Genomic DNA, 20,474 nt, shown 5'->3' with positions numbered 1-20,474 from the left:
CTGGTTGGCAGACAGCTTTCCTGCATGTGAGGATTGAGGGTTTCAGATACCTATTGTCTGTGACTCTGCTCTTCCCCTAAAAAGCAGAAGTGAGTATGTGGGAAGCATGTTCACTTCTTAAAATTTTTGTCCCATAACTGGAACATATTATTTATGCTCAGATTCTTTTGATGATATCTTATCACATGGCCTTATCTACTTGCAAAAAGGTGGGGAAGATGGGGTGTAGCACCCCTGATTGGCAAGTTGAAAACCACCAGTAATGCATTAAGAAGAAAAGAAAAAATTTATTGAAAATTAGTCCTTTTTGTTATTTCTGTTACTCTGGAAACCAATTTTTCGTTTTTTTTTAAAAAATAATTCTTTTAGTTGTAGATGGACACAATGCCTTTCATTTATTTGTTTATTTTTATGTGGTGCCAGGGATCAAACCCAGTGCCTCATGCATGCTAGGCAAGCACTCTACCACTGGGCCAGAACCCCAGCCTGCAATTTCTTTACATAACATTTTTCTTGCATAAAACATGTTCACTCCCTCCTCAAGCAAGACAACTAAATGTTTTGTTCAGATCCTGTTTCCATGTCTAAATCCAGAACTTTTGAGTGGTGCTCTGTTATTTCCATGGTCCACTTGTGATTTTTTTTTGTGTGTGTTCTGATGATTCAATTAAAAGTGAGCTATCACCCTGCCACCCCTGCTGTCACATGGTAGGACAGTGACCACATTTGGACAAGTCAATTCCCATTCAGTTCAGGGAAGATTGATATACACATGACAATTGTTGTCCAGAGCAAGGATGGATCCTTCTTGACAGGGATTGGTTTCTACTTTTCTACTGAAAGGAATTCCTGATTAAGAACCTAGCTCATGTTTGTGGGGATCTTCCTTCTCCATTTTTTTTTCTGGAATTATTTGCTTTGCTCTCTAGGAAGTTCTTTTTTGTCCACTTTCCTCTGTGGCCGCATCTGAAGAGAGCTTTGGGAGAACATTTCCCTTAGAGACTCTGCAATTTTTGCAAATTGCTTCCTGCTCATAAAACTTTGAGAGACCAAAGTTATCTTAAATATTTGTAAATCCAAGGCTTTTTTTTAAAGGGTAGGCTAATGGTTTCTTTGAAAATACAAAATTTATTAATCTTTTGACTTATTGGCTTGCACGTACTGGTATGTATCTGTATATTTCCTCCTATTCTTTCCTATATATCTTTCTTGAGTGCACTTTGCTTCTTTGCTTCTGAAAACCCATGCGTCTCCCTGTCAGCCATATGGTGGCCACCTGTGACCATCTGAAACAATATATATGAGCTGGAAATCACCACCTGTAATCATTTTGTTTGTTTCTAGCTGAATCTCTTTGTTTAAATCATAATTTTAAATAAGAACTTATCCTTACTTTTCTGCCTCCTACCTACATTTATGGTCATAGATTATTTGATCTCTCCTTCTCAGCAGATTCGTTAATTTCTGTTTCCAAGGCAGTTATCTATCCCCCTAGTGTTATCAGTTTCTTATAATGCATTGGAAAAAGCAAACACAAATTAACTTTCAGAAGTCCAGCTCCATGCAGTGATAGGTTTGGTATGTTTGTAGCTCACCTTCTTAGTTATCGTAGGCAGCAATGTTCTCAAATATTTTACAACTACTGTGATACCTTTTCTGCGCTACTCACTGCTTGGATATAAAATTAATACCACACACTTAGATTATTTTCATGTTAGCATCCAAATCAAGGGTACCAATTTCTGTAAGGTTTAGTATAGTGCTAATTGTTTTAACAAATAAACCACATAGTACAATGGATAAATTGGTAAATATCTATTTCTGGCTCACAAGGCAAGTCTTCCTAGTGGGCAAGCATCTTTTCTTCAAGTAGTGATTTTGGAGACTGAAGCATGTTCCAGCAGACTTTCCTCTCTTTCTTAGGCATTGGTTATTGTCATGCAGTTCATAAGAAGAGAAAGAGAAAAGAAAATATACTCCACAAGTGATTCCTCGAAGGCTTTGTCCAAAAAGAACACAAATCTCTTTAATTTGCATTCTGTTGGAAAAAGTAGCCACATGGCCATGTCTATATGGGAGAGGAACTGAAAAATTGAATGCTGGCTGAATTCCTCCTGATAACACAATATTCTGTGAAAGAGATCATATATGTTTTGGTGAATATTTTGGCCATCTTTACACCTTATGTCTGCATGTTTAATGTATGTTCTTAAATTTCCAATTGCCCTGATTAAAATTCCATTTGTCCCGATTAAAATTTAAATTCCAGGAGTCTAGTGCCTTTCCTGTTTGTTCACTAGTATATTTTTAGAACATAGGGAAGTAGAACTCAATACATATTTTTAGAATGAAGAACAATAAGATTAATAAGTCATAACTCTCTCACACTCATTGGCCTTGTAAATTCAGGATATTTACTTCAATCTTTCCATTATCAAAGTGGAAAATCAAATAATCTCTCGGAGATTTAAATGAGATAACATCTGCATATTTTTTAGATTAGTGCCCAGCACATAGGAAACCTTCAATAAATGCTGCTTTCCTTCGTATTATCCTTCTTATTTTGTGTGTATATATGCCTATGCATATTCACCATATCATGAATTTGTGAGAATAATTGAATGGAGTTTCATCTCTGGACTTTAAAGGGATTCCATTATTAATATGGTTGTCTTTTGATCTAAATAGGAGTTTGATGCTAAAACAATTCACTTTAATGGCCTCCTAAGCCTGGAGAAATGTATTCCAACTGAAGCAAAGTAAGAGACTCCAACTGAAACATTTACAACCCAACAGTGCTAAAGCAGTTATCCTATAAAATTAGATAATGACTGGCAGGTATCCCTGTTACCCTTTAAACTAGTTGGGGAGAAAATGACTTGTAGATGAAATTTCATAGGAAATATAAATCATTGACAAGTATATGAACAAGATCAGCTATGTTAATAGCAGTGTCATTTGAGAGAAAAATGTTGTTATTCCAAAATACAGATATTACATTTGTTTGCTTATGTTTTTTAAATGTTTAGAAAATTTATACAGAGGAGTTTTAAATTTTTTGCTTTCATATATACAAATATGTGATCTTTTTGTCCTTTGAAGATAATTTTGCAAATCTTTTAAAAAATTATTTATAATTTTTCATTCATTTAAAAATTTGTTAAATACCTCATATATTTTGAATTTTTTTGTTCTTTTTGACTGTCCATGACAGTACAGTCTATTTTGACATATTTATACAAACATGGAGTATATCTTGCTCTAATTAGGATCCCAGTGTTGTGGATGTACATGAGGTTGAGATTCACTGTGGTTATATTTATAGATGTACACAGGAAATTTATGCCAGATTCATTCCACTATCTTTCCTATTCCTATCCCCACTTCCTTCCCTTCATTCAATCCACTGAATTTCTATCCCTCTCTTCTTGTTGTGAGTTAGTCTCCACATAATAGAAAATTGCATCTTTGAATTTTTGGGGATTGGCTTTTTTTACTTAGTGTAATATTCTCCAGATCCTTTCATTTACTGGAAAATGTCATAAATTAATTCTTCCTTACAGCTGAGTAATAGTCCATTGTGTATATAGATCACATTTTCTTTATCCATTCATTATTTGAAGGGCACCTATGTTGGTTTCATAGCTTAGCTATTGTCAATTGAATTTCTATAAACATTGATGTGGCTGTATCACTGTAGTATGCTGATTTAAACTTTATTGGATGCATACTGAGGAGTGGTATAGTTGGGTCAAATGGTGGTTCCATTCTTAGTTTTTTTGTGTGTGTATGTGGAATTTCCACACTGCCTTCCAGCATGGTTGTACCAATTTTTGATCCTACCTAAAGGATTTGAAGGATATTATGCTAAGTAAAATAAGCCAATCCCCAAAAATTCAAAGGTGAAGTATTCTATTATGTGGAGACTAACACACAACAAAGGGAAGGGGATATAAATTCAGTGAATTAGACAAAGGGGAATGTATGAGTGTAGGTACCCTTTCCCCCACCTCCATATTTCAGAATTGAAAAAAAAAATTTCAATTATTCAATAATAATTGAATATTCTAGTCACTAGGCCAGGCACTGGGATTACAGTGATGAATTAGAGAGAAATTATAGTCTAGATAGTGTATAAGCAAGTAAATTTAAAAATGCAATGATAAGCACCATGAGAGGAGAGTATAGTATGCTATGGATTCTCTCATAATTATGTGATACTGGATGGTTTCCTAGAAAAAAAATAAAAAACTTATATCTAAGTTTAACTTGAGAAATAGTTAGGAGCCACTCAGGTAAATATGCTTTGACTCTTTCTGATGACATAGAATTGACTTTTTAAATATACATTAAAACATATTAGAAGATGTAGAATTATATATTTATATACATATAATACATATATATTATATAGTATGCATGTGTATTTTTTTCCATATCCCACTGACTAAAGAAAAGCACTGTTAATATTATAGTTTATTTTATGGCTGTGTTTCTCTGTAAATTTTATATAATTGACATATGGCAGTATGAAACATTTTTTCCATTTTTCATTTAGAAAAGTATTAGAAGCATTTTCCAAAGTCTTTATAAGCATTTTTTTTTTTTTTGGTTAAACATCTTTACTATGCCAGGCACCGTTCAAAGCATCATATAAGCATTGTTTTAAGGCACAAAATAAATAACATCTTAAAGATAAATCCAACTATTGAATACTTACCTTGTTGCTATACATTTAATTTTTTAATTTTTTTTTTACATCTTAAAATATCACTGAGGATTAAAATTCTATTTTAAATAAATTCAGAGTTATGCTAAAATACTTGTAATGATATAGCAATGTCTACACCTCAAAACAGCTTAAAAAATAGCATCAAGAAAGAATTCATTTTCCTTGGTCATTATAACTGCACAAGTGGAATCTCTTGATAGGTACAATCTCTCCAGATCTCTCTTCCTAAAGTTAGTGTCTCCTTGAGTGTTATGTGACCAAGCTGTCCTTCAGGATGCTAATCAATATTGAAACAGCCAATTGTGGAAATTCTCAGAGCCACTAACGTGCTAACATGCACTGTTTGTGTGACAGAAGGTTTGTCACTGAGTTGCGATCCCCAAAGTTGTGTGAATGCAGTATCCTGTTTTTACAAAGCATTGGATTGGGCTATTTTTCTAGTGTTCCATGGAGCACAGCTTTGGAAACACACACTGACTTATTATAACATCATTGTAACATTGAAGAGACTGTTGCTGGTTGAGAGTTTGTGGAAGCTAATTGAGTAACTGAAGTAATTAGGGTTGCTTTAATTCATCTTCGGTGGGTCATAAGTTCCTGCTCTGTATAAAACTGTGCTGCACCCCATGGGGCACATGTTAGGATATGAGAAGGAGCTCTTTCCCTCAGTTTTTTTTTTTCATGTAACAAGAGAATGTGTGTGTATGTGTGTGTGTGTGTGTGTGTGTGTGTGTGTACGTATGTGCATGTGTTGCATGCACCTGTGTGTATACATAAATGAGTGTACAGTTGTACAGTCTATAATAAATATTCCAGGAGAAGGGTATTAAAGATGCTCTAAGAGATCTGACAGCTCACTGAAGGGCTTAGAAAACATATTTTAACACACAAGGGGTACACAAATGATTCCTGTGAGCTCTTCTTCCTTACTGGGATATGCAGTATTAGGTTAGGTTAGCCATAATAATCTGACAATGGTCCGAGGAGTGTAGCCTACATGGTAAGAGTTGGGCTGCGAGACAGAAAGTTGTGGGTGTAAATCTGAACTCTGTAATTCAGGATCTGTGTGACCTTAAACAGCTACTTTAACCTTTCTCAGTCCTGGCTGCCCATAAGGGGATGATCTGTGTGTTGTGAAGATTTAGTGATAATTTTAAGCACTGATACTCAACAAGCACTACATTATAGTTCTTGTCAACACTGTTATTATATTTAATATTTCACATTTATACCAAGAGAAACTAGAGTGAAATTTAAAGTATGATAAAATGTAGACTTGTTGTTCACAATTCTCTAGTGAAAAGAGTCTCTTGCTTTTAATGAAACCCTTGTATTTTGTCACACGTCACCTCAGAGGCAGTATGACACAGATGAAACTAAGGGCATGCACATACTTGTGACTAGCACCATACCTAGCTCATGTAGGATCTCACTGACTACATTCACAAAGGAACATAACAAAATGTATTTATTTGTTAAAGTGACCCATGTCACCATATTACACTATTTTGCCCATTTCTTACATCATTGGGTAATCGACCATTGCTTTTCAGTGATCTTGGATATGGTCTAAGAAATGCTCTTAACCCAGCACTCCAACTGATAATAGATGGCAGTTGAGATATGAAGTCCAAAAAAATGTTTTTATTGGTATTTGCCCTCAGGTCTTTTGTTTAGCCTGAAGATCCCTGACTTGGGCTTACTTGTCTTTTTAAACAGATTATATTTCCCCAAGGACATGAACCTACCCATCTTAGTCATATCTTCATACATATACATACACAAAGTACCATACAAGGCACATAAGAAGTGCTCAGAAAGTGTTCTGTAAGTCTATGAGGGAGGGAGTGGTCCCCAGCTGGTCCTAAATTATAATATTCTGTGTCTATCTCAGGTCTTCCCAAGAGGGAAAAGGCATCTGTAGTCAATGCTTACCAATACTTCAGAACATCCTTAGAATACCTTAAAATGTCTTAGAATACCTTAGAATGTTTTAGGATAGACTTAGGTTTTAATAGTTGTAGACCTGAGGTGCTTCTTGTATCATGTAACCAATATGCTTCTAAAAAATTGCTTGGAAAGTAGATTTCAATAATTGGATCATAGCTTAAATGTGTATTAGAGTCATTTAATAGATCATTTACAAGGCATAAAATATCATGTAATATGTCTAGCACCATCTAATTTATCATGTTTATAATTCTGATCTTCGTTTCCAGCAAAATTTAGACTATAGTTGGCAACTTTGGGAATGAACTGCACTGGATAGCTTGTTTTCACAGGTTTTAGATTTTTCTTTATGTATTTTTAATGGCCACTTCAGATGAAAATTTCTCTAAAATGTCTTCCTGCTTTTCTGCCTTATTAAACAGAAGATACTGGGAAGGATTTCAGTTTTTTTTCCAATGATTAATTTCATTGTTTTATGTAATAGTTAATATTTGCTGAAATTCAATTTCATAAAGTAATTATTACTTGGTAACTTAAGTTAGTGACTTAAATAAAAAAAGTTAGTGACTTAGAAGAATAAAATGTTATTTTTGTTTATTCATTTACATATCGGATATACACCCAGCTGATTTGGGCTGAATTTTCTTTTGGCTCCTTTTAGGTCAAGGAAGAGTCTAGAAGCTGATGATCTAAGAGGGTTGTAATGAACCTGAATACCATGTGATCTCAGTCTCCCGCTGGCTAGCCCAGGCTTATTAACTTGGTAGTAGTGAGGTTCTATCACAGTGAGCAGAAGTGAATAGGTCTCTCTTGATATCACCTTCCATTCTTTTGCCCAAAGTAAATCAACAGGTTAGCCCAATTTCAAGAATGGAGAAGTGGACTCCAAATCTTGTTGGAGTTGCTACAAAGTTCTCTTACAAATGGTGTAGATACAGGGAGGGATGAACAGATAGTGCTCTTTCTTTCAAAGGACCTAAAACAGCAGCCTCATGAAGAAGAACTAGCTCAGGTACTGGGCTCCTGAGGTTAATTGGTCTGACTGCTGTGACACTTTGGGCTTTTTTGTTTGTCTTTTTTGTGAATATATGTGTCTCATTTCTTATCATTAGGCTGTCTCTAATGCCCATTTACATAACCCTTTCTTTATCACTGTGACTAATTTCCTTAGAAATCAATTGATCAAAATCTGTTAGGGATTTGTCCAAAGTAATTCCTTGTAAGTTTTTCGTATGAGAAGATCTCATTTGTGATGTAGCTTTGTTGCTGGAATCTTCAGTCTGCTGCTACTAGCGAATATCCTACAGAGGTGTGTTTCCAGATGGCCTAGGGTGAGGTTCAGGATAAGAACAATGTCACCATGTTGTTTTCTTCCCCATGTAAGAAAGCATCTTACACTTAGCACAGTGATTTCCAAGAGAGGGAGGATGGACATAGTGCTTCTGCTTAATTTGTTTCATTCTATCTTTAGGCCCTGATACCTTCTTTAGGCCTTGTAATAGGTAGAATGAATGAGTAAATGCATTGATGATTTGTAGTAGCTCTAAACCCAGCTGGACTTGCAAAAATTCCTAGTGCTTGCTGTAGCTTAAAAAAAAAAAAAAAAAAAAAAAGCAGTGCAGGTAATACTTCCTTGCCTCTGAGGAGTATTACAAGGATTAACTAATGCTGGGAAAGGGTTTTGAGAGGCCCTAGATGGAGGGCATCCCATAACTATAATATTTTATTGTTATAATACCATAAAATGCTTTTTGGACATATAGCTTACATATTTTCCATAAAATTAATCCATAAATCATGAAAAAAAATGTATCAAATCCAAAAGCAATAGCTTTGACCTTAGAATTGCTGCAGCAGTAGTTTGATGATATACTGCCTACTACATCAGCAGTACTCCAAAGTACATAAAATGTGCTTCCATATATTCAAAATGTGCAAACACTTAGAACAAATGACTGGGTCCTTTAAAAAAAAAGTAGATTAAATGATTCAGTGTTTTTCATATGCAATGTAAGTATTTTTTAGACATTATCATGAATCCTGCAATTTTTAGTTATTTTCACTAATTCACATGAAATATCCACTGTTCATATTCAAATGTTCCATAGAACTACTTTACAACTTCTTTCTTTGAAAGATAATCCTTGTTTCCTGTACATTCTGCTTAACAGCCATACACAAATGGCCACAGAGCTATCAATGAAATGTCAGCATACATAATCTTTTTGTTACATCTTTGTTTTATGCCACCAACGTGAAAATATAATACTTGCAATACCCCCTGCAAAAAAACTCATTTATCTTCCTTAGTTGCAGTACCAACTTTATGAGTAATATCTATGAATGATGAAAATATATTATCACTACCAATGTCACCCTAAAGTAGTTATTCATTTGAGTATACCTGAAGGAACTCTTATGACTTTCTATATATGAATTCCAGAAACCTGAAAAAATATCCCTGTCATAAATAGACTTTTGCTTAAATAAGGTTATCAAATACTTCCATTGCTCTATATGCTAGTAGAAAATCATTATATTATCCAAATATAAAGTCAGAATTGTGTGTGCATTCATTTCCCAGAGGGATTCGGTGAAGTCTGGAATGTCACTGAAAGGGTATCTGTATCACAGATACAGGTAACCTTTAAATATTTGCATAGTGTACTAACAGGTAAAAGGCTTAGAGAGACTATCACTCATCCCTGAAGGATTCCTGGTCAGTCCTCAGAGTAGCTTGGCTGAACTTTCTCACATGCTAAACTCACATCTTATTGATAAGGTCAAGAACACTTGGTATAAATTCCTTTAACTACTCCTCCCTTAAGATTTGCTTATATACTCCCATTCTCCCTTTCTTCTCTGAGAAGGAATAGAATATATGTAGTTATATATTCTATTGTCAGTGAAACATTCAATTTTCTGATTTATTTTCCTAACTTCCTGTTTCTAAAGCTTTTTTACATTGTTTGGTATAACTACTTCATAATTCTTTGTTTTAACATTATTGTTGCCCAAGTCTTTTTTTTTTTTTAAAAACCAATGCATTCTAAGCAATCTGAGGAACAGAGATATCATCTTAAGTATATATGCCTGGTATTTCTGATACAATTATGATAACTGTGTTTTATACATACAGGCTACTTTTAATGCTGATTGAATTAAGGTTACACATGGCAGTGATATAAATAGTACTATTTATAGTACTTAATACTGAATTGTATAATTTATATAGGTGGGTGCTAAAACTCTGAAATTTTATACTGAAATAAATATAAATGGATACTTGATTTTTTGTACGTAGACTAGTGATGAGTAATGAAAATAGAGATCATCTTTTTGAACTGAATGTATGTGTATGAGCATGTATATATGGTATATGTGTTTACAGCACATTGTGAATACTGTACATTTATTTAAAAAGAACAGACATGTAAGAATACAGCTTTTTTTCCATGTAAATATGTTTTGCTTTTTTCATTTTCACACCTTCTGTCTAAGAGAAGGTCTTATTTTTTCCCAATGGGCCTTGACTTGGGATGGGAGAATCAACAGTTCTGCATTTTCTTTTTTGCCCATTCTCTTCAACTCTTAGGATGATAAATATGGATTTATCCAGCTACAGTACTTTCTGCACTAATTTTATCTTATGATTGTTGTTTTTCTCACATTTCCAACTGTGTGACAAGGTGGTACAAACAGTGTAGTTTATATTAGCTGCATGATTTATAGAGACGGAAGAGAAAGCATTCAGAGGACATAAGGAGGATGCATTAAGTCAAGAATGATGGATAAATGGAGTAAGTGTTGACTGTATTACCTACAAAAAGGATAATCCCACATGTATCTATGTATTAAGATTTTCACTTTAATACTTAAGAAAAATTAAAATGTTTCACCATTATTATTTATCTTGTAAAATTTTAATTCCAGATAGAACTCTGACCCATGTTTTTATTTTTATTTTACTTTGTGGTTTCATTCCAAATCAGAGATATAATTATCATTTTGTAATTTTAAAAGGCTCTATGTCCTTAAAATTGTCCTTTCACAAGTACATTTCATGGATTTTGATGCTCTAGGAAAGTGATCGAAATGCTTGCTATTTTATGATATTTTTACACATCTTAGTAAAACCTTCTCATTCAAGATCACTACCAAGAAGAGGTTTAAACATGAATGATCATGTTCAAACCTGCCTGATGAAAAAGATTAATTTTGTCTCTGCTGGGTTATAGGTCTTCGCCTCCACTTTCTGAAAACACATACTCCTGATAACCTTGACTCTTTCTTAGAAAAGAAATGCAATTGATGGACTCCTTTCCAAAGTTTCATAACAGAGAGAACAGTTGGGTTACCGGTGATTTGTATGAATTTCATTGGGAAGTTGGATTCTTTATAACGGGTGTTTCTTTGGAGAAGGTGAGATTACTCTTTGTAAACCTGTGAATCGGCCAGGGCACATTTAATGGAGGGTCAAGAATTCTACTGCCTCTGATAATGGCCCTGTAGATAAGGGTTGAGGAGCCAGGGCTGCACCCCACAACTGCAGTTTGTAACTTTCACCCCTGCCCTGCATAGTAGTCTGCAGGGGAGGTCTGGCTGTTAACTCCACTGTGAAGTTGACAAAACCTATTTGCTTTTCTGTGGGATATAAAGGTGAAATTTGGTTAACGTGCCCAGGGTCACACAGCCAGAAAGTGGAGGAGCTGCTGTTCCAATCAAGGCTGTCTGAATCTAAAGTTTAGAGTCTATTTCTAGAGCAGGAAATGAGAAAGATAAAATGAATTTGTTTAAATAGCACTCAAATGTGGCAATAGGGATGGTTCTGAAAACTTGTTTATTTGAGGATTAATAAAAATGGAGGGCAGGTGATGCACACACACTATTGAATGTTTCTTTGGGAAGGCAAAGTTGAACTTAGAGTGCTGAATAGATATTAGTGGTGCTCTGATATTTACCTTTATAAAGTACACATTTTAAAGGTATGTGACACAGAGATGTGGTCAAACCGTAGGCTGTCTGTCCTAAATCTCCCCTCATTTCTTTTTTTTAAAATTTTTTAAATTTGTTTTAATTAGTTATACATGACAGTACAATGACTTTGATATATCATACATTTGAATCAGATGGGATATAATTACTCATTTTTCTGAGTGTACAGATGATGTAGCTTCTTTGTAATATAGAAAAGTCACCCATATCCTATGATTTTTGTTAGAAATAAACGATATAGTGTACATAAGTGACCCCTAATTATGGGGATATTGTTCCCTTGGGGAAATTTGGCAATGTCTGGAGACATTTTAGATTTTAATATAATTTTTTAAAAAACTCAATAGATACAATTAAATATATTGTGTACAACATGTTTTGAAGTTTTTGTATACACACACACACACACACACACACGTGAAATAATTAAATTTACCTGTAGAGAGACTTTTGATTGTCATGATGGTAGTACTCCTGCAATTCATTAGGTTGAGGCTAAGGATCTGCTAAGCATCCTGCATAAGGTAGCTCCCCATAGCAAAGATTTATCTGGCTTCACAAGCCCTGCATGTGAAGTGCATGCACATGCCTTCAGTTACATGGAATTAGTGTACACCCTAATCATGTGTTTCATCAGGAAAGGAATTATGAGGTACTCAAACTAAACTTTATTATTCTCCTCCTCTAGGTGAACAGCACAGGAAGTAGGTTGCAAATTTTTTCTTTCTGAGATTCAGTAGATGGGGCATCCACCATACCCATGGTTTATATGGTAAACTTGGGAAAAAGTAAAAAAGAGAAACTCTTGCTGGGTGTCTTGAACAGGGTAGGATAAAACCTCAAGTAAACCTTGATGTAGATTAGAAGTGTTGCCTTCAGTTACATCAAAGTAGTGTATACCCTAATCATGTGTTTCATCAGGAAAGGAATTATGAGGTACTCAAACTAATTCTCTGAAATCACAGGGGAGTAAAAAGTTTTGGTAGTGTGTTATGGTAAGTTAGTGCTTGGGGGATAGAATGTTATAGTCAACATTAAATCTCCATACTTAGACCAGAATTAAGTATTGATTTTTAGTGAACAGGGATATTACAGAGTACAGCTCACTCTAAAATGACAATAAATGTAATCTTTTTGGATGGCTCAGAAAAACCTTCCTGTATTTTATCAATTTCTCTGTGGTCACTGTGAGGATAAAGAACTCAAATTTCTTAAATATTGGATATGTGTACTCATTTGCATATTATAACACAGGACTAAATGGGGGTAGTATTCCATTTGTTTATGTAAAAGTAAGAAAAACAGAAAAAGTCTCTTTGAGGGTGTTGGCGATGAGTGGGTACAAGGTATGCTAATAAGCAATACCTTTGATCATAGAGGTAATTAGTGCAAATTAGGAGTGATTGATGTATGAAAGAAATGTCCTAAGATATTCAGAAAATCTAGTAACACATATTCATATGTGTGTATATATACATACAAGAGTGTGTGTGTGTGTATAAAATATACATTTATTAAACAATTATAAATATATTTGTATTTCATTTAATACATAATATTTATATACAAAGATATGCATATCCAATAATTGGTTTAAACATATCTAATATATTAGTATAATATTGATATTACATAATATATTGATACAATGATTCAAATCTATAAGCCAATTCTGTTTAGTAAATATTATTACAGAATGTCAGATTCATGTACTGTTCCCTGATGTGGCACACAGAGTCAATAATAGTATGTTCTAAAATTAGAATCAATGATTGCATTGCTATAATTCACTAATGTATGGCCAGTAAAGTACATCCTGTCATATCCTGAAGAAAATCCTAGCATAACATAAACTATGCTTGAAATGATATAGAAAATCTAAAATTAGTCCCATATGCAAGACCCCTTCATTGTTTGATGAGTTAGCAGCATATTCAGCATTTATTCTGATTGTTTTTGTGTCTTTGCCTTGGACCTTGTCCCTATTCCATTCACTTTGGTTTTGTGTCTTGGGTTTTTGGAAATTGCTTAGCTGACACCTAACAAACATGCTGTCTCTACTGTGTGTTTTTTAACCATCCACCTTTGTGAACATGTGTCAGATCTCTGACGTTTTTTCTCGTGTCCATTGCTTTTTGGTTTTTATTCTGGGAAGGATGTGAATATGGGCTTTGGGTTCAAAGATGACATGGGACCTAGATGTGTGAGATGTGATTTCTAAAATTAAAATTTTTAAATATTTTCATTTCATGTTACCTATAATCATGGAAGTTAAAAACATTAAAAAGATGAACTATCTCATATAACAACCTAAAAGTATCACGTATACAAAATATTTCTTTTTTTTCTTTTAAATATTCAGATTTCTAAAAATTTTTTTTAGTTGTTGATGGACCTTTATGTATTTATATGTGGTGCTAAGAATCGAACCCAGTGCTTCACACATGCTAGGCCAAGTGCTCTACCACTGAGCTATGACCCTAGTCCCAAAATATTCCTTTTTAAAAATTTATCTTTAGTAAAAAGGGTTACATACTTTGCAACCTAGAGTTCAAGTCTTGGGAATTCAAAATGTGTATTAAAATCCTTGAAGAGTCTTATAAAATGGAGAATTTTGAATTTTATTTAACCCTGCATTCTTCCCAAATGTATTTAATAACAGGGTTTCTCCTTGCCTACTGATCTCAGGAGATACACTCATTCCACTGAAAACAGTTTGGGAAATCCTGTCTGTAGTAGGAATAAGTACATTCTATCTGTAGTAGGAATAAGAGGAGGTGATTACTCCAGGAAAGGCAAGGACAACAGCTTTCCTTGTCTCCAGGAACTTGTAAACCTCAGCATTTTTTTCTTTCTCAGTAGTCTGCAAACTAACATTAAGTCTATCAAGTGAAAAAAAACAAAACACATTATAATAATTACTATTTTCATTATGGGAATGTAAAGTACCCCCTTAACTCAAATGACATTTATTCAATTCACTTTCTTTGGAAGCTGAATTCCCACAAAGCACTCTGGGAAATTCCTATCTTGCAAAAGCTAAAAGGAGTTGACACCAACTGCAGGTCATTGGTATGTGCTCACGCAGCTGCGAAAGGGTAATGAGAATGGATTTCTCAGTGAACTATTGAATGAAGGCTTGCATGTCCTACAGGCCTGTCAGCCCCTGGACCAGAGGGAAATGCATTTATTAATACTTCTTTGATTCCCTTTAAAATTATAATTACACGTGCTAGTGATTATTGCAGTAGGAATCAGTCTTAGCCCCAAATATCTCGCGTATAAGAAATATAATTTTGTTTTTCTCTATCTTTATTTGATTACGTTTTGAGCCCTTTCTATCATGAAGTTCCCTGACTTTTTCTCTAAGAGGTCCACCTTTCTATGTCAGATTACAAGTGGATACTAATTCCTGAGAGGCCAGCTGGCAACACTCTGACTCTCTCTGGAGCTTCTGTGCTGTGCTAGTCCTTTATGGTACTTTTCTGCTACGCTGAGCTCTTCCAGGAGGGTACTCAGTGGCTGTGGCTTGCTTTGCTTAGATTGAGCTGTGGCTTTTTCTCTGGGAAAACAAGGTACAGGAAATATATACATTACTTCAGGGAAGAGAATCTGCCCCTCAGAAATACCCAACACCCCAACATAACCTATGTAATAGTTTATACTACCAGAGACTTGGCTGTCTTTACTTCTTCTTTATTGCACCTCTCTTCTAAAAAATATGAGCATGGGTCACTAATGACCATTTAAAAAGTTGAAAAACAGAAAAGAGAAATACCAGGAAGAAGGAAAACTATTGTATATATTAAATATTTTTAAAATGTCTTCTGACCACTCTCGTTAATTTTTATATTTCTATAATCAAAATTCATTTCTTTTTAATAATTTTTTACTTGTTTTAATTAGTTATACATGACAGTAGAATGGATTATGCACTTTTATATATCATACATAGATGGGATATAATTTCTCATTTTTCTGAGTGTACATGTTACATATACATAAAGTAATAATGTCTATTTCATTCTACTATCTTTCCTATTCCCACATTCCCTCCCCTCTTCTTCCATCACTTCCCTTTACTTAATATAAGGTAGTGCTATTCTTCTCTAGTGCCCCCACCCCTTGCCTTATTGTGAATTAGCATCTGCATATTAGAGAAAATATTGGGCCTTTGGTTTTGTGGGATTGGTTTATTGAACTCGGCATGATAGTCTCTAACTCCTTCCATTTACTGGCGAATGCCATAATTTCACTCTTCTTTAAAGCTGAGTAATATTCCATTGAGTATATATACCACATTTTCTTTATCCATTCATCTATTGAGGGTCACCTAGGTTGCTTCCATAATTTAGCTATTGCGAATTGAGCTGCTATAAACATTGATGTGGATGCATTACTGTAGTATGCTGATTTTAGGTCTTTTGGGTATAAACCAAGGAGTGGGCTAGCTGGGTCATGTTAGGGTTCGTAAACAAGTCAAGATGGCACCTGGCACTTTGTCAGAGGGAGTAGTTTGTGAAGTAACGCCAGCGAGCCATTAAGATGATAGAGATTCCTTAATGACTGACTGCTGTGTCTAGATTATGTCAATTAAGTTAAGCTGTGTGTAATTATTAAGATGTGAGGATTCCTTAATGACCAATTGATGTAAATTGAAACAAGTTGTGTATAATCAGTTAAGTGTATATATACCTCTACTGTCCGACAATAAAGCGGCTCCCGCTGTATCAGTCTTTACAAGTTGCTTGTCACTCACACCACCACCCCCCCACCCCCCCACTCCCCCCACCCCTTCACTCTCCCCACCCCCACCCCCACCCCCCCCACCCCCCCCCCCGGTTATTTTGCCCAGCCAGCCAGGCTGCAGCAGGGTCAAATGGTGGTTCCATTCCCAGTTTTCTGAGGAATTTCCATACTGTTTTCCATAGTGGCTGTACCAATTTGCAGTCCCACCAGCAATGTATGAGTGTACCTTTTTCCCCACATCCTCACAAACATTTATTGTTTTCTGTATTCTTGATGATTGACCTCCTGACAGCAGTGAGATGAAATCTTAGTGTAGTTTTGATTTGCATTTCACTAATTGCTAGAGATATTGAACACCTTTTCATATATTTGCTGATTGATTGTATATCTTTTTCTGTGAAGTGTCTATTCAGTTCCTTAGCCCATTTATTTATTAGGTTACTTGGTTTTTTGGTATTAAGTTTTCTTTATATATTCTAGAGATTAGTGCTCTATTGGAGGTGTATGTGGTAAAGATTATCTCCCAGTCTGTAGGCTCTCCTCACATTACTTTGCTGAGAAGAAGCTTTTTAATTTGAATCCATCCCATTTATTAGTTCTTGATTTTACTTCTTGCACTTTAGGAGTCCGGTTAAGGAAGTCAGATCCTAGACTAATGTGGTGAAGATTTGGGCCTATTTTTCTTCTATTAGGCACAGGGTCTCTGTTCTAGTGCATAAGTCTTTGATCCATTTGAGTTTATTTTTGTGCAAGGTGAGAGAGGTTTAATTTTATTTTGCTATATATGAATTTCCAGTTTTGCCAGCACCACTTGTTGAATAGGCTATCTTTTCTCCAGTGATTGTTTTTGGAAACTTTGTCTAGTATGAGATAACTATATTTGTGTGGGTTTGTCTCTGAGTCTACTATTCTGTACCATTGATATACAAGTTTATTTTGGTGCCAATACCATGCCATTTTTGTTACTATAATTCTGTATTATAGTTTAAGGTCTGGTATTGTGAATTTAAGCTCCTACTTCACTTTTCTTGCTAAGGATTGCTTTAACTATTCTGGGTCTTTTATTTTTCCAAATAAATCTCATGATTGCTTTTTCTATTTCTCTGAAGAATGTCATTGGGATTTTAATAGGAATTGCATTAAAACTGTATAACACTTTTGGTAGTATGGCCATTTTGACAATATTCTGCCTATCCAGGAGTATGGGAGATCTTGCCATTTTCTGAGGTTTACTGCAATTTCTTTCTTTAATGTTCTTTAGTTTTCATTGTAGAGGTATTTCACCTCTTTTGTTTGATTGATTCCCAGGTGGTTTTTTTTTTTTTTTTTTTTTTTTTTTTTTTTTTTTTTTTTTTTTTTGAGACTATTGTGAATGGGGTAGTTTTCCTAATTTCTCTTTCAGTGGATTCATTGTTGATATATAGGACTGGGTTGATTTATGGGTGTTGATTTTATATTCTGCAACTTTGCTGAAATCATTTATTAGTTCTAGAAATTTAGTGGTGGAATTTTTGGTATCTTCTAGATATAATATCATTTCATCAGCAAATAGTAATAGTTTGAGTTCTTCTTTACGTATATGTATCCCTTTAATTTCTCTATTTTGTCTAATTGCTCTGGCTAGAGTTTCAAGGATGATGTTGCATAGAAGTGGTATTTTTGTATTTCTGTAATCAAAATTCATTTCTTATTTATTTTTCAAGGTTGATCCTGGATCTCTGATACAGATTCCACCCCTCTGAATAAATAGTTTCATTTCCAGCCCTGCTAGCATGCAAGCATGAAACATTTTCTTCAGAGTCTTCCAAGTTCTGGCCAGGAGTCTGCATCTGACAGCCTTCTCCCTGCTGCTGAGGTTTTCTGCATCTTTTAGTGCTTTATCATCAGGCAGAGGACAGGTCCATATTAATAGGCTTAAAACACACCTTCTATGCTTTTCCTTTAGGCATTTTCTTAGGCATCAGAGAATATCATGTCAACAATCTCTAAAAAGATAACATTCACCTTCATCTCCTTTGTTCTTTTAATATTCTTGAAAATATTAAGGAAACTTAAGGTACTTGGAGTTCTAATCTTTATAAGAACTGCGTGGAATGATTATTATAAATCATTGAGTAAAGTGTGTGTTGTGTTGCTGCTGTTGTCATTGTAATGAGCCTGTGACCATCACAATTCCATCTCCCATTCTTCTTTAGTTTTGCCAATAGTAGAAAACTTGATAGGATCGGATTTGCAATTCTCATTTATCTTTTCTTTTTCTCAAAGTATGAAAATAATTGCATCTTACTTGTTGAATGAGTTTCGTGGATCATTTTTGATTAGACATATATCTAAGATGAAATATGTTTTAAAAACTTGGGAATTTTAGCACATTAACATGCTAATCAAGAGAAGATTGAAAACTCCATTACTAAATTCCTTTGGCTTTATGGAGGTTGACAAGAAAGGGTCCACAGAGTCCAACAAAGAAAAATGGGCATTACAGATGGGATTTATGAAAAAACAGCATTTGAAAATTCTCTGGGGTACCATTATTAGAGTTCTCTTCCTATAAGAATTAGTTAAGGGGGCACAAAGAAAATACTTTTTTTTTTTTTAATTTGTCCGCTATTTTCTCAAAACAACATGCAATTTACCCTGGTGAGTTCACAGTTGTGATATTACTCCTAACTGTACTTGTCCATGACTCTGCTACCTACACTGCTACTTCTTCTAGCTTCAATGATAGACAGTTCTGATTGAACACTCATCACATTCCAGGTGATGAGCTATTGCCAGGAATGGAGTAGTGAATGGGACCAACATGTTTCTGTCATAACTGAATTATAGAGTCATGTGGGTGAATCAAGGATCAAACAATGAATTACATAAATAAATTTGTAATTGCATGAGTGACAAATACTTTGAAGTAGAATAAAGTACTATCAGAGCACCAGAAAGAGTTTCCTAAAGAAGTGATGTAAGATCTGAAGGGTGAGTAGGAATGAATTTCATTGGAGTCTCAAGTGCAGTGGGTATGATTTGGTTTAAGATACAGTATATACAGATGCAGAGATAAAAAGGGAACTGGGCACATTAGAAGGATGCCAGAAGTGACTGACATGATGGAATAGCAGTAGGTAACCCAAATGATCAGGACACTAAGAGAATAAGGTAGGGCTGATCAGATAGGTACTTGCATGTCATCTTAAGTATCTTGAATTTTTTATTCTGGAAAGAACAGGAAGCTGAGGTTTTTTAATTGATTTTTTAAAAATAAATGACATTGGAATACATTACAATTCTCATTATACATATACAGCACAATTTTTCACATCTCTAGTTTGTATATAACGTATGTTCACACCAATTTGTGTCTTCATACATGTACTTTGAATAATGATTTCCATCACATTCCACCATCCTTGTTAACTCTCGGCCCCCTCCCTTCCCCTCCTACCCCTCTGCCCTATCTAGTATTTGTCTATCTCTCCCATGCTCTCCCTCCCTACCCCATTATGAATCAGCCTCCTTATATCAGAGAAAACATTTTTACATTTGTTTTTCTTGGGATTGGCTAACTTCACTTAGCATTATCTTCTCCAACTCCATCCATTTACCTGCAAATGCCATGATTTTATTCTCTTTTATTGCTGAGTGGTATTCCATTGTGTATAAATGCCACATTTTTTTATCCATTCATCTACTGAAGGGCATCTAGGTTGGTTCCATAGTTAAGCTATTGTGAATTGTGCTGCTATAAACATTGATGTGGCTGTGTCCCTGTAAGTATGCTGTTTTTAAATCTTTTGAGTTTAGACCGAGAAGAGGGATAGCTGGGCCAAATGGTGGTTCCATTTCTAGTTTTCCAAGGAGTCTCCATACTGCTTTCCATATAGGCTGCACCAATAGGAAGCAGTTGATGGGCTTTTAGCATGGGGATAACATCCAGATAATACATTGCACTAAATTTGAATTATTAAACAATACATGGTAATAGGGAAAAGTAATTGATGGCAGGGGTGGAATGAGGGTGGATCAATAGATTATGGAAGTTTACGTTATTGGA

This window comes from Callospermophilus lateralis, chromosome 16 (genome assembly GCF_048772815.1).
Source record: "Callospermophilus lateralis isolate mCalLat2 chromosome 16, mCalLat2.hap1, whole genome shotgun sequence".
NCBI classification, from domain to species: domain Eukaryota; kingdom Metazoa; phylum Chordata; class Mammalia; order Rodentia; family Sciuridae; genus Callospermophilus; species Callospermophilus lateralis.
This window is presented reverse-complemented; position numbering follows the sequence as displayed.